Source organism: Passer montanus, unplaced genomic scaffold, assembly GCF_014805655.1.
Source record: "Passer montanus isolate IOZ18808 unplaced genomic scaffold, ASM1480565v1 scaffold9, whole genome shotgun sequence".
In the NCBI taxonomy this organism is placed as follows: Eukaryota; Metazoa; Chordata; class Aves; order Passeriformes; family Passeridae; genus Passer; species Passer montanus.
This window is the reverse complement of record NW_024374367.1, coordinates 10,864,599-10,878,207: the sequence shown is the minus strand read 5'-3', so window position 1 is coordinate 10,878,207 and position 13,609 is coordinate 10,864,599. Positions and strand designations below refer to the sequence as shown.

Below are 13,609 nucleotides of genomic sequence, written 5' to 3'. Positions count from 1 at the left end.
CCCGCTCACCCCGTGCCTCCCTCCTTGCTCTCAGCCTGCTGGAGGTGCCAGGGTGTTGTGCCAGGAGTACTCCTCATCCTCAGAGATGGAACATCCCCGGGTCCTGCAGCCTGTGTCCCATGCCCCAGTTCTGTGTCAGGTTTCCCCAGGACAAGGGGCCTGTCCTCCAGCCCCAGCACATCCCTCTCTGGTGAGGCCTGGTGGCAGCATTGCTCCTTTGTTCTTTTAAGACATGGCATCTAAGGAATGGACAGAAACCAACAATGCTTTTTTTTTTTTCTTTTGGCCTGGGATAACAAATTGCTTGCGTGCAGCTATAAAACACTGCACTCGGGCAGGGTTTCACTGGCAGCAGGATGAAGGGCTCTGCACAGCTTCATTAGCTCCTTCCACACTCGCTTTTGCCTTTCCTTGCTGCTCCTCCACAGCCCACGATGGTGCTGCTGGGGCATGGCCAGGGTGCCAGGGAGGAAAATTATACCAAGGGATGAAGGGGGCAACTACCTGTCTTTGTTGTGCTCCGTTCCCAGTTCTGATGCCTTCCAAATTCAGACAGGGCTTTGGCCCTGAGTCTTTGCCAGCATTTCACCACATGAACGCTTTCCTTGTCCAGACAAACACCTCTTCTAGGTCAGATGACAGTTTGGGATGGGGGAGACAAACACCTCTTCTAGGTCAGATGACATCTGACCTAGATGATGAATGGCATCATCTAGGGATGAATGGCATCAAGCTGGCCTCAGTGAAGGTGCCTGAGCGAGGCAGTGGGCACAAGGGTTGTGAGGAGTGGGTGGGTGGACAGGGATCAGAACCAGGTGAAGGGGGCTTTGGTTAGAATGTGGGAGTCAGGGAGTTAATGAGCTGCTAACAAGGCTGATAAAGAAACTGTGGAGATAAATACAATGAGAATTAAGCAGGGGGGATGGTTGGAGACTGGGTGTGGGCATAAACAGTGAATGTAAAACAAGAATGTAATTAAGGTGGAGGACAAATTTAGCTAAGAGGTGAGGCTGCAGTGAGAGCAGGACATCTGGAGCTGAAGGTAAGAAGGGGCAGACTTACATTCAAACTGCTGTTACCTATCAGGATGTTGTTTTCTCCAGTATCTGGAGCTCAGTGCTCCAGGTTCAGCTCTGAGCTCTGGCAAAGGGTCCCTGCCTCTCCCATTCCAGAGGCCACCTGCATCTCTGACAGAATACAGAGCAGCTGCCTGCACGTGCCCTGTCTGTGTGGCTGCATGAGAAGTGGACAAGAGTGGCTCTGGTTTGGCCAAACCATGTGCTGCACAGTGATGCCATCCTTGATGACATGATGGTACTTCTAGGTGTTGAGACAGGTTTTCTATTTTTATTCATATTCAATTTATTTATTTCTAAATAAATGGTCTCCTGCCATGCTGGGTGGCTCTGCTCTAGTGTCAGATCTTGGAAGCAGCATGTTATCTTTCAGGTTCATCTTCCTGGGTGATGGAGGTGAGTGTGGGACTTCAGGGCAAGGCAAGATGGTCCTGTGATTAAGGTCTCTTGCATTTCAGTGCCCTCCCAATGAACTGGGTTCAGTTTCCTCAGTTACCCAAACTAAACTCTTTCAGGATGATTGCTTCTGTGGTTTTGGCCAGGGATTGGGGTTTTTTGCAGATGTTGCATATTTCCAATATAGATATTAATGAGAGCTGAGTCTTACATGTACAGTGTAAAGGCCCTTGTAATGATTTTTGGACAGTTTGGACACCCCAAAATTTCTGAAACTTTTTTATTTTTATTATTTCTCACCCCTCTCTGTTCTCACAACATGGGATTTAGCTGCAGGAATACTTTTGTTGCTTTTGGATGATCCACTAATGAGAAGTACAGAAAACCCAAGAGGATATGAATAATTTTCTCTTATGTGCTCAAGCAACAGGCAGCAAGTAAGGCTTGGTGCAGTATACAGCAAATAGAAAACGAAAAGTAAAATCATAAAATGTATCCTCCATGCTGTACAAATGAAGGACAGAAAACTCCTAGGAAAATCTCTGGGAATTCAGCTGCACTTGCATAACTCCAGTTAGTGTGAAGAGACTGTTCATGGAAGTCCTTGTACTTCTGTGAGGTAAGGTCCTATTTGAACTTCTCATTTGACATTGGATTGTATTTATTCTGACACAACGTGTTATATTGCACTGTGAATAAAACAGTCAGTTACTGACAGAGTTCTTATATGTGCCTTGAGGGATGGTGATGGTGATGTTACTGGCCCATGCACTAGAGGCTGAAGATGGCTGTTCAGTTTCTACATCTCTGAACCCCATTGGGAACCTGAATTGTTCACCTGAATGCTCATTTTTTATGTTTTCTACTAAAACAGTTTTAAACATCTCTGAATTCTTGCTTGTTTGTCATAAAGGAGGAAAAAAAACACCAAATGAGAATCAAAGAAAGGATTTTCTTTGTGACTTCAGCTCCTCATTAGGAGGTTTATGATCAGGCTTAAGGAAAGCTTTCCTTGAATTATTTTAAGGTTCTAATGATAAAAACCTTGGGGAGGTCATGCACATGAGGGATTTAATACCCATTCAGAACCATCTGGCATTATATTACATGCAGGGAAAGAACAAAATCTGGCAGTAGTACTTATCTCCATTAACCCAGAGTACAGGCTGATATGATTGTAGCAGAGAAAATACCCTCTCTCTTTAACCAGGAAGAGTTCTTAATAGACTTGGGCTAAATTGGCTTGTAAAACCAAAGACTTATTGAAGTGTGGATCTGCTATCTCATTGAGTGCATTTGCTTTGGCTTTTAATGCATATTTCATATCTCTTTAACCTTGACAACTAATACGTTAAGGTATAAAATACTGCTGGGATGAAGGACTGTGTTTGCAGATCCTCACTCACTCTGTGGGAGTTAGGAATGTAATCATCATGCTGAAGTAGAGCCAGTGTTGCCCCTGCCTTTTCCCTAGAGCATCACAGAGTGCACAGTCCCAGTGACATCCTCAGCAAAACTCCTGATGATGTCAGGTGTGACAGGTAACCTTCCCTCCAAGACTCTGAACCACCTAGGTGCTAAAGCACATGCTTGGCCTGAAGCAAACTGACCAGTGAGTGGTTTGGTCCAAGCCCAGCTGAGAGAGTGAACAATGCCAGGGAGGTGATCCTTTCTCATCCAGATTAACTACCTTTCACCCCACCTGCTGGGCAGGCTCTCTTCAGGCTCCTGAGCTGCTCGTTACTGCTGTACCACTTTCATCTTGTCATACTCCATCAGGATCCTCCATGGAGGGCTTCTTCCTGCCCTCCAATTTTTTCTCTCCTCTTCCCTGCTTTCCCAGCTTGGTGCAGACTGAGAGCTGCTCTCTTTCAGCCAATGTTATTATTCTCTTACTACATGGAAAGCAAAACCATATGGAAGACAAGATAAAGGCCATTTATCTTGAAGTCTACTGAGATGTGAACATCTCACATTAAGGCTGCAGTTCAGCCAGGCTGTCTCGCACATGTTGCTGTCATCTCTTTCCACCAGAACAGAGATGGACTCCTGCGTCAGCCAAAACAATCTTCTTAGCTTGTCATCTGCTTTGTACTTAACACAGCCTTGCATGCAAAACATTCAAAGGGAAAAAGAAAAAGCTATTATTGTTATGTCTTTTCTTTTGTTCTGAGAAGCCACCTGTGCCAGCTCTCCCTTTGAAAACTGCTGTCTGGTGAAGGAAATTGCTACCATCCTGATAGGGCTGAGTTTGGTAAATGCTACGTGCATCGAGCTTGGAAAAGGAAAGTTTGTTCTGTATTCATTAATGAATGCCTCTCTCTAAATAGATGAAAGATCATGGAATGACTTGTGTTGGAAAGAGCTTAAAGATCATCTTGTTCCACCTCCCCCCTGCCTTGGGTAGGGACACCTTCCACTCCATACTGTGGAGCCATGTCCCTCACCTCATAGCCCTGGTGACAGTTCATTCTCTTTTCATTCCAGCACAACTACAGCCAACAAACCTGTCTACTGATTCTGGACTGAGCTTGCGGTAAATATCTTTCATATCCTGTCAGCCACAGCCATCCTGAAGCAGTCAGGGCACTGCACTTGCGTAAGCAACGCTGTTGCCATCTTTCAATCACTGCTCTTGGGGAACTGCTCAAACTCTCACACTTTGAATGATTCCAGCTGTTCTCCACTCCCTCGGAGACAGCATGAGAAAGCAGTCCCTTACACTGAGATTACTTTAGTGATATCAAAGGGTGTGGAAGAAGGCTGCTAATTAGTAAACCCTCAAGGTATGAAGATGTAAACAGCCCTGGAGCAGCAAGAACAGATCCAAATCTGCAGAATAACATTATCTTGGGATGAAAGTGTTACATTTAGGCTGATTCAACTAGAGAAGAGTGACTGAACATTCCTGTTGAGGGTTTGTTTGGATTGATAAAACTCCTTGTTGGGTTGTGCAGCATATTATCAATTTATTGAGCCACCTGCCAAGGCTGAGCCAGGAGGAGTGGTAGCAAGAACTTAGTCTGGGATGAGCAATCATGAGGGAAATTTCTGGCGTGTATTTTTGCTTATATAAATAAATAAATGCATATCTCAATTCCCTTTGCCAAAAGTCAAAAATGCTTTGGGGGTCCAGCTAAAAGGCAAAAAAAAAATTGTGATAAACAGTTGACATTCATCTACTAAGCATTTGCTAAAAAAGTGAGCTTATCCTGCCCAATGTGCTTGTGGCAGAGGTGAAATGTCAGGGCTGGAAGAGATGGAAATCACACAATTGACTCTTCTTGATCCCTTTGTATACTCAGGAGCCACATCCCTCATCTCATAGCCCTGGTGAGAGTTCATTCTCTCTTCATTCCAGCACAACTACAACGAACAAACCTGTCAGCTGCTCTTAAAAGGCCCTCCTGCATTCTGACATAAAATACTGCACTCCTCCACACTTTCCATAGGGATTACTTATGAGGTTTTTTAGTCTCCTATGCTGAGTCTCTTGAACATTACACAAAGCAGCCACTGGCAGTGGCTTGACAGCACTGTCCCCCTGTGCTAAATGTAGAGATCTTGGGTTTAAAGTGAAGGTTGTCTTAAGGGAAAAGGAGGAAAAACGTATAAACTAAACCAAGCTTCCCTTCAAAATACCAGCCCAGCCATAAGTGTGGACTTGCACAGCTGTTCCCAAGGGCAGGATCAGAGCACTGTGCATCAGGAGCACTTCTGCAGGACCACACAAGTTTACTGCTGTTCTTAAATCCCAACCTCACAACTGGGAAATTCCTGCCAAGCTGTTTGAGATGGGGGTACCTGGGAAATATTAGATGAGTCTGCATTGCATCATGAGAACACTATTTGCACTTAATTATGCATATCCCTCTTCTCCCAGCAGACAGATGTGCATCCACAGAGTGAGAAAGAAACAGTTTTGAAGTGGAATCTGACAGCAAGAAGTCTAAGAGCAGGCTTCAGACAATCCCAGCAATGGAGACCTTCAAGGTATTGCACAGTTCAGACCAGCAGATGTTGGTTTTCTCCGCAGCAACAATTCCCATCCATCCCAGTCCAGTTAACATCTTATTTCAAACAGGTTGTCTTGCACTTCTGCCTCCTTATGCTGGAATGTTGGTGGAGAGGTCCTGACCTCCCTTCTCTCCTTTGGGCCCTCTCTGTGAGTCCATCTTTCAGCCAAAAGTCTGCATGTTATCTCCTGCCAGGTGTTCTGGATGGTGCTCATCATAACAGCCTTACCCAAAGCCTGTTAAGATCCCTCTCCAGGATTACCCTGCCTCTGTGTCTGAGGCAGTAGCTTAATAGGCACCAACTGGGCTATTTCATCTTCTAAAGCAGACTGGTCTTGCAGGGATGGGTGATGGGCAGGCAGGAAAGCCTCCTGTCAGTTCTGCTGGCCCCCAGCACAAACTGCAGCATCAGGCTGCTGTGTTTGAGCAGAGCAGATGCCCTGTAAACAGACACAGCTGGTAGGTGAGCACAGATCCATCACCAGCCAACACCTGCCTGCACTAAACCCCAGCCTGTTTACTCCTTGGAACAACAAGGTGCTTCCCCTTCACGGGGCAGTCCCAGGGTGTACTAACAAATGTGCAAACCAGGCTTTTGGAAGCAATTCCTTGGAAGTGTGAGTCTCCAGTGGGATTTCTAACTTGGGCCTGTTGTTGTGTCAGTCCCAGGGTGTACTAACAAATGTGCAAACCAGGCTTTTGGAAGCAATTCCTTGTGATTCTCCAGTGGCATTTCTAACTTGGGCCTGTTTTGCGTACTCAGGGGCTTTACCCTTTCATCCTCCCCTCCTTTGCACATCAAATCCCCCATCCCCTGATCCAAGACAGGAAATTTCTGTTTACATCAAGCCATGGTGATGCAGACACTAATCTGGCACGAGCCTGGGCTGCTGTATGGGGTTGATGCTTTTCTCACCATCTCCCTCACACTGGCTCTACAATTCATGGGTTTGGGCTTTAATTCTGTAGGTACCTTAAAGAAGTCCCAGGAGGTATGATGGAAAAGTATGTTTATCAGACATAGCATAGCTGAGTAAATAAAGTGAAAGGTCCACTCATGAAATGCAAATTTATCAAGGAAACTTTCAGTTTACCTTGTTCAACAATTTTGCAGGTGGGGATTATTGCCTTGGGAGAGGAATTCCTCCATATTTTGTCCTGGCTGTTCATCTGCATGGAGCCCCTGGACACAAAGTTTGAGTTCCTGCAGCTGCCTCAGCCCTGCTTCTCTGCAGGATGGCTTTCTGTACAGAGGGGGGGTCTCTGCTGCAGTTTCACTGTAAAACTTAGTCTAACTAAATCTGTCACTTATTTAGGTGCATTCTGGATTTATAAGCCAGAAAAGTAAAATATATGTGAGCAAAGTGGCACTTTGACACTCTTCAAAATTTCAAGTGTCTTTTTCAGGTGGATGTGCAATTCATTCTGTAGAGGAATCAACACTTTTTCATATATATTTATTTTAATATGTATTAGGGCTCCAATAAAACATTGTGATCCTTAAAAATTACCAACAAAACCCCACAAAAAACAAAAACACATCCCAACCAATAGTTTAGTTTTCCTGTTTACTTTGGCATGTGGTTTAAACACATTCTTCTCAATACACCAAGTATTGTGTCTTGCTTATTTGACACATTCAGAAAACATATGTGTCTAGCTTTGCAGCTGAAATGTGAGACATCATTGCAATTAAATGTTTATATGCTGAGAAACACAGTGTCTTTATACAACACAAGGCACTGTGTTCAATGCATATTAAATACTAGATATTCAATGCATACTGAATAATGTGAGGTGGAAAATGTTTCTTTTGCTACAATCATAATTGTTTTCTTTATAGTTCTAGGAAGTTATCCCACACTCTTTAAATGTGTTTCCAAATTTAATGAAGTGTCTGGTTTAATGATGTGTCTGTTTTAATGACATAGGAATCCCAGTCAGAAAGCTTCATTATGTGAAGATGAAAAGAGGGGTGTTTTCGTCCCAAATCCTGTTCCACTAGGAGGCAATGGCTCAGGTTTCCTTCTGTTCTGGAAAAAATACCATGAAGATGATCTCATGGATATCACAGATTTTCAGCTTCCTCCAGAAAATGGTAAACTGGACAGTAAGTGGACATTTTCATTATTAAATTCCTTTCAGAACTGGGAAAGTGATATTCATTGAAGGCTTCTGAATCTGATTGTGTGTCATCTGGCCATTTAATTATTCAATAAGCAGTGCTGGCCAAGGAATGTAAACTGAAATTGCTGTAAATTAGCTCTGGTATGACACAGTCCCTATAATTGATGTTGCTTTTGCACAAACTCTCTCGCAACTTTTTGGCATTGAATTAATTCTGTTTTTCACATTAGTAGCCAGGTAATATTGAGTAGTGCAAGATCTCTTACCTGTATTGGGGTATTTTTTTGTTGTAGGGGGGAGGACATGCTGTACTTCAAACTGAGTTTGATTCAGCTGCTACACAGGCAGCGACTTGCCAGAATGAAAGCTATTTTTGTGGCTGGAACAAAAGAAAAGCAATTGAGATTTCGTGGAAAACTGTTTGGATCCTGCTGCAGCTGAGAGGCTGAAGTGTCTGTCTCTGCAGGACTCCTTCTGGACGTCCTTTCTGGTTACACATGTGCCCAAGTATTCTGTGGAACCGGGCCCTCAAAGCAAGAGAAACACCCACACACTTCCACAGACTATCCAGGGACACAAACACTTTCCAGTCTTCCCCCAGAAAAACCCGCCTTGTCCTTGCCCTGCTGAGAAGCTCAACCTCAGCAGCAAAGACAGCTCTGCCCAGATCACCCAGCACTGCTGGTGTGGGAGGGACAGATCCCCCTGCATCTCTCAGGGAGCAGCTGAGGTTTTCCTCTCACTGCAGAATATACTTCCTGATGCAACTGAAGCATTTCTGGATTCTTGTTTTATTAGTGCTATTCCAGCCAGAATCTGCAGCCATCTCATCCCAAACCAGCTGCATACAGCCAGAGCAATGCAAGGGTATACTTAGAGGGTATAATCTTTTCTTAAAGCAAGAATAAATGTTACTCTTCTCTGAGCTAGGAGAAATATTTATTAGATGTGCTTAAGCATGTGTGTTGCTCTAGGATCAGGCAAGAAAATGAACAGTGACTCTTACTTCATTGTTGCAGGATGAGGAAGGATGGAGAGCAGCTGGCCCCTGCCTGGATGCTCTGAGTGAACAACAAAATGAGTTAGGTCAGGGTTTTCCTCACTCACACTCCTGTTGGGTTACTCAGAGCTGGCCTGCTGCCCTGCTCTCTCCACTGCAGCATCGAGGATGGAAGTGGAGGTTTTGCTGTTCTGTGAGGCTCAGCAAGCTGGGGATGTTCTGCCTGGCCAGCAGGACAGGAACCCTTCAGTGGCATAGCACTGCCTGCTGAAAACCTCACCAGGAAGCAAAAAGCTTAAAAGCTATTACATTTATTATTTGCTTGCTTAATTTGCTCTCTCTGTTGTGTCAGACAGACAGACAGACTGTGCAGGGCATGAGGAGATGCCTGGAAGGAGGGATGTGCCTCTGGCTGCCCAAAGCCCAGGTTTTCTCGGTGTGCAGCACCTTCAGTTCAGTGTGGCACTGAATGGATGCTGCACTTCCAATGCTGATCCAGGCTGCAGGGCAGGGGCAGCAAAGGCACTGTGCTCTGCCAGCCCCAACATCAGCCCCACCAAGCCAGCAGAACCTGGCCTGGCCAAAAACCCACCTGGCTTTGAGCCTCTCCAGGATTCTGTGCACACACCGAGTTCCTGCCTGCCTGCTGGCCAGTGTAACCTGCAGGTTGATGAATCCAGCCTACATTGACTTGAATGGCTTTTTGTTCAAAGTTTGTCAATGTTTTGAGAATACCTGGGTGAAATTTCCTTTTTCCATTTGAAATAAAAGAGAAATGTGCACATTGAAAGATGCAAAAGGCATTCAAGAAGTGCACAGATCATCATTTCAGGCATTCTGAGCAGTGGGATTGAGTGAAATCATTTATAGCATCTGTTTTGATATTAGAGTGGTTTTAAGCTGTAGAGTCCCACTAAACAATTTTGAGAAATAAATCTTTCCTAGGTAACTTTTAATCTGTTCCATTGTTTTCTCAGTGTGCAGCACCTTCAGTTCAGTGTGGCACTGATCTGTTCAATTGTTTTCTCAGTCAGTATTGCTGTGCTCTGCCAAACATCAGTGCAGTTGTGTAACTACAGCAAGACACTTTCAGCTAGATAAACCAATGCTTTCTCATAGCACTGCAAAAAATAAATATATAAAAATAAATAGATTCAGGGACAATTTGTCCAACAATAATCTATAGCACAGAGGGGATTCTGGAGTCATCTTCAAAGTATATGTTGATTTCCTTAAAATGACCTACAAACATCTCTCTAGTCTGCAAGGACTCCAGAGGGATTTTTGATATAATATATTTAGGTTATTAAATTACTCTTGGAAATGTGGAGCTGACCTCCAGTGGAAATATTTCTGTGAAAACATTGGCAAACACTTAATTTGGTGAATTTTCCTCTAGTGTTTCTGTCCTAAAATCAAAATAAACAATAAAAACATATTGGATAGGGGAAAAAAAAACACAATAAGACAATTTTGTTGCATTTTCTGATATGTGATACTGTCTAACTGCTAATAAATAATGGACACACCTACTTTTAGCAGATACTCCAAGTTCAAGATGCCTTTGAGGTTGCATGTAAAATGGGATGAAATTGCCATCCCTTTAGTGCTGATTTAGCCTGGAGCTGCTGAGAAGCCTCAGCTCTCCATTGCTCCATTCAGACCAACAGGAACGTGCTGGGGTGATGAATTTGCCATCCCTTTAGTGCTGATTTAGCCTGGAGCTGCTGAGAAGCCTCAGCTCTCCATTGTTCCGTGCAGACAACAGGAACGGAGGGGATTCCTGGGGACAGATTTTTGGCTCAGAGAGGCAGGGAACGGTGGGAGGTGACACGGCAGAGGAGCACTCAGAGTCCTGACACTGCCCTGAAATGAGCCTGGTTTGGAGACCTGCAGGGGCGTTTCCATCTCACAGCTGCCACCCAACAACCAAATTTTCCTGGCAGGAGCTCTAATCTGATGAATGCTTCACTTCTTATAAAAATTAAGCAATTCCAGCAGGAGGCAGAAAAAAACCCAGAAACCTGTAATGAGCAGAAAAAGGACTTGAACCTGAGCCTCTTGCACTGAGATGAGTACTTGCATGTGTATTTTTGACATTAAAAAGACTGGTTTGATTTTGATTAATAAACCTATCTTGAAGAGTTCAGGTGATGGATTTCTGGGTGCTTTCGGGTTCTTTACAGAGAATTTTGATTAAGTCCTTTAGTAACGGCCTGAAAAATTAAGGCATCCTCCTTATGACCTTTTAAATTTCCAGACTGAGCATGCTATAATAAAATCTTTGCAGAATCTGTTGCCCTACTCTATATGATACTTGTTTGACATGAATACCCCAAAAGCAGTTTCCCATCTGACAAGCTGAGTTTCTCCAGCATTACCCAGCTTGTCCAGCAGCTTTTGCTGGAGAAACCCAGTCTGGTAACTGATGCTGTTACAATCTCTGCATCTCCTGGGTAGCCTTTAAGGTAAAATCCTGTATTTGGCATTTTTCCTGGGCAGAAGGGCCCCAAGGTCCTGTTCCTTAAACCCAAACTTCATGCTAGAGTAGTTACATGCCTCCAGGCATTTTGAGAGCTCATTAACCAGAGGGAAAAAAAAAAAGGAAAAGAAAAAAAGAGTGATAAAAAACCATGGGACACAGGGATAGCAGAGATATGTTTTAAGTACAGGAAATGTTATTTTTAAACAGCTTGAGAGGGTTAAATCAACAAAATTCTAAACTCTTCCCAGCAGACCTCGTTCCCATCTCCTCAAAAGCACAAAGTCTGGACAGCATCCCCAGGCCAGATCTCAAATCCTGCTTTCTGAGCCCTGCCTCCTCAGCCGTGCCTGTGGAGGGGCTGTTGGCACACTGGCCCCTTTTCACACTCAATTTCTGGTGTTCTGGCTCAGTCCAAGTCATCCAGCAGTAGTCACAGAACAGAATCATAGAATCATTAAGGTAGGAACAGACCTCTAAGATTGCTGAGTTCGACCATAACTCTTAATGCTGTCGTTTGCTGTAATCTTTCCACTTGGTATCAAGCTCTTCCAAAAAAAACCCTCCTTGATATTTCATGTCAGCACAGTGCAAAAAAAGCCAGAAATGTGAATTATAATGCAAAATAAGAATGTAAAGTAAGGATGAGCAGGTAACATAAAGGTCTACAAGGCAAAGCTAAGGTCACTGTTATTTGTACAATGGCTCCTACTGGTAAATGTTGAGATAATTCTAAAATCAATTTAGCAGCACATGACCCAGATCAGATCCCAGAATCCTGATGTTCCTGATATGTGAGAAACAGAGCTGCATCTCTGCCATGCACCCAAGTGCTTTTCCTTGCAGCAAGGTAATCAGCAGTTCTGTGGTCACGAATTAAAGCACTGCTGCAGAGGTAAGCACAATGTATTGACACGTCTGTGTGCTGTGTTTTACAGTCACTTCATTGCTTTCTGCTCACCTCAGGAAAACATGCAATTTGCTCATTGTTTTGCCATGTGTTCCGTAGCATTAAGAGGAGTGATCATTGATAAAATGATAATAACTAGGCAGGGAGTGCAACTCCACTTTCTCGCTTCAGCTTGCCAAGACTGGGGAGCTGACTAAGCAGTGTCCAGGCTGGGAGTGGACAGGGAGCAGATCTGGTTATTTTATAAACTGAGTGGAAACACCCCGGGGGGACCTGCAACCTGAAACCCGCTCAAGTGGTTTGGCACACAATGTGATAGAACCCTCACATCACCTATGAGATGCGAGACAAAGGCCATGCTATTGTACGGAGTCTTTCTTCCCCCCGGGCAGAAATGGATCCTGCTTCCTCAGTGCTTGCCAGCTACCCAAGTTGTTCAGTAATTGTTTAACTTCACGCTGATGAATGAATGGTAAAACTGAACCAGAGCTGCAGAACGCAGTTCAAAGGGTTCAGCTCTTCAGCAAGATGAAAAGGATGGATAATTCATGGGTAGCAATGTCCAGAAATGAAATATGAAAGCGCTGATAAATGATAACTGGGTTTCTAAGTTTCAAGAAAGGAACACATGGAATGGATAAAAATTGAAGCATAAAGCATTAGCATTACGTGGCCTTGCTTGTCACATGATGCTGATTTCCTGGACATTTGAGGGGAAATTTTTGGGTTTGCCAATCTCCACCACCGGTGGAAGCATTACCCTTTTTGCTCCAGAGACTCTTCAAAAGACCAAGCCATGCAAGGCCCCTTTTTTCTGCAGCACCCTTCTGGAAGTGCATGGCACACAGTGCCTGCCCCTACCTGTCTGCATTGGGTTTGACCATGGAATAACTCGTTTTCATCTCAACAAAGCAAACAATCCATGTGTCAGGAGTTCCATGCCTACCATGCTGTGAATTCTCACTTTGTACCCAGATGTTATCAGTGATACATTTTACCTCTAATCACAAGTTTCTAATCAGCTTCCTTACATTTTTTACTTTTATTTAACCAGGGGCTGCAGCAAAACAATGTGCTCTTGTGAGTGTGTGTTCTAAAAATATTTTTTTAGCAAGAGAAAAGAACTTGAAAACCTTGAGCCAAGGGAGTTCTTTGTATTCTTTCTTTTAGTTTTGCCCTTATTTTGACAGTTACATCTCTATCTGCTCCACAGGCTGCTGCACAGGGAGCAGCTCCGCCCTGATCCAGAGGTGGTTCCGAGGTTATGAAAATTTACTCACCGATTCACTCCATGCACTGTGGCTCTTGTGAAATGAATTCATTTAGAAGTTTAATTACTGGAGATTAAATATATGACAGTAGAGGTAGAGTGGAACATAATGCTGATGCTCAGCCAACCTTGAACTTGCACGTTTGACTTGCTCAGCAAAACCCCATCAGATTTGTTGAACCATCAGATTTGCCTTCGTATGTTTTCAGGCTGGTGTTTGCAGGGGCTGGCATTTTCTTCTGTGATTTTTGTGATGCTGGAGAATTATGCTAAAAGTACTGAAGTCTGCATCTTTTTTTCTTGGCTTTGAAAAAGTACTCAGCTGTGGATTA

General features: G+C 43.9%; 1 long non-coding RNA gene across 2 annotated transcripts; it reads left to right on the top strand.

Annotated features, from left to right (window-relative positions):
- The first annotated feature begins 879 nt into the window (after positions 1–879).
- Positions 880–9,570, top strand: LOC120514169. Of its 2 annotated transcripts, none has more exons than XR_005630421.1 (5): positions 880–1,042; positions 1,897–2,091; positions 5,356–5,465; positions 7,420–7,598; positions 7,909–9,570. It is a non-coding gene; the product is annotated as an uncharacterized LOC120514169 (long non-coding RNA). The 2 variants fall into 2 exon arrangements; XR_005630420.1 differs by having other exon boundaries at positions 1,803–2,091.
- The last annotated feature ends 4,039 nt before the right edge of the window (positions 9,571–13,609 follow it).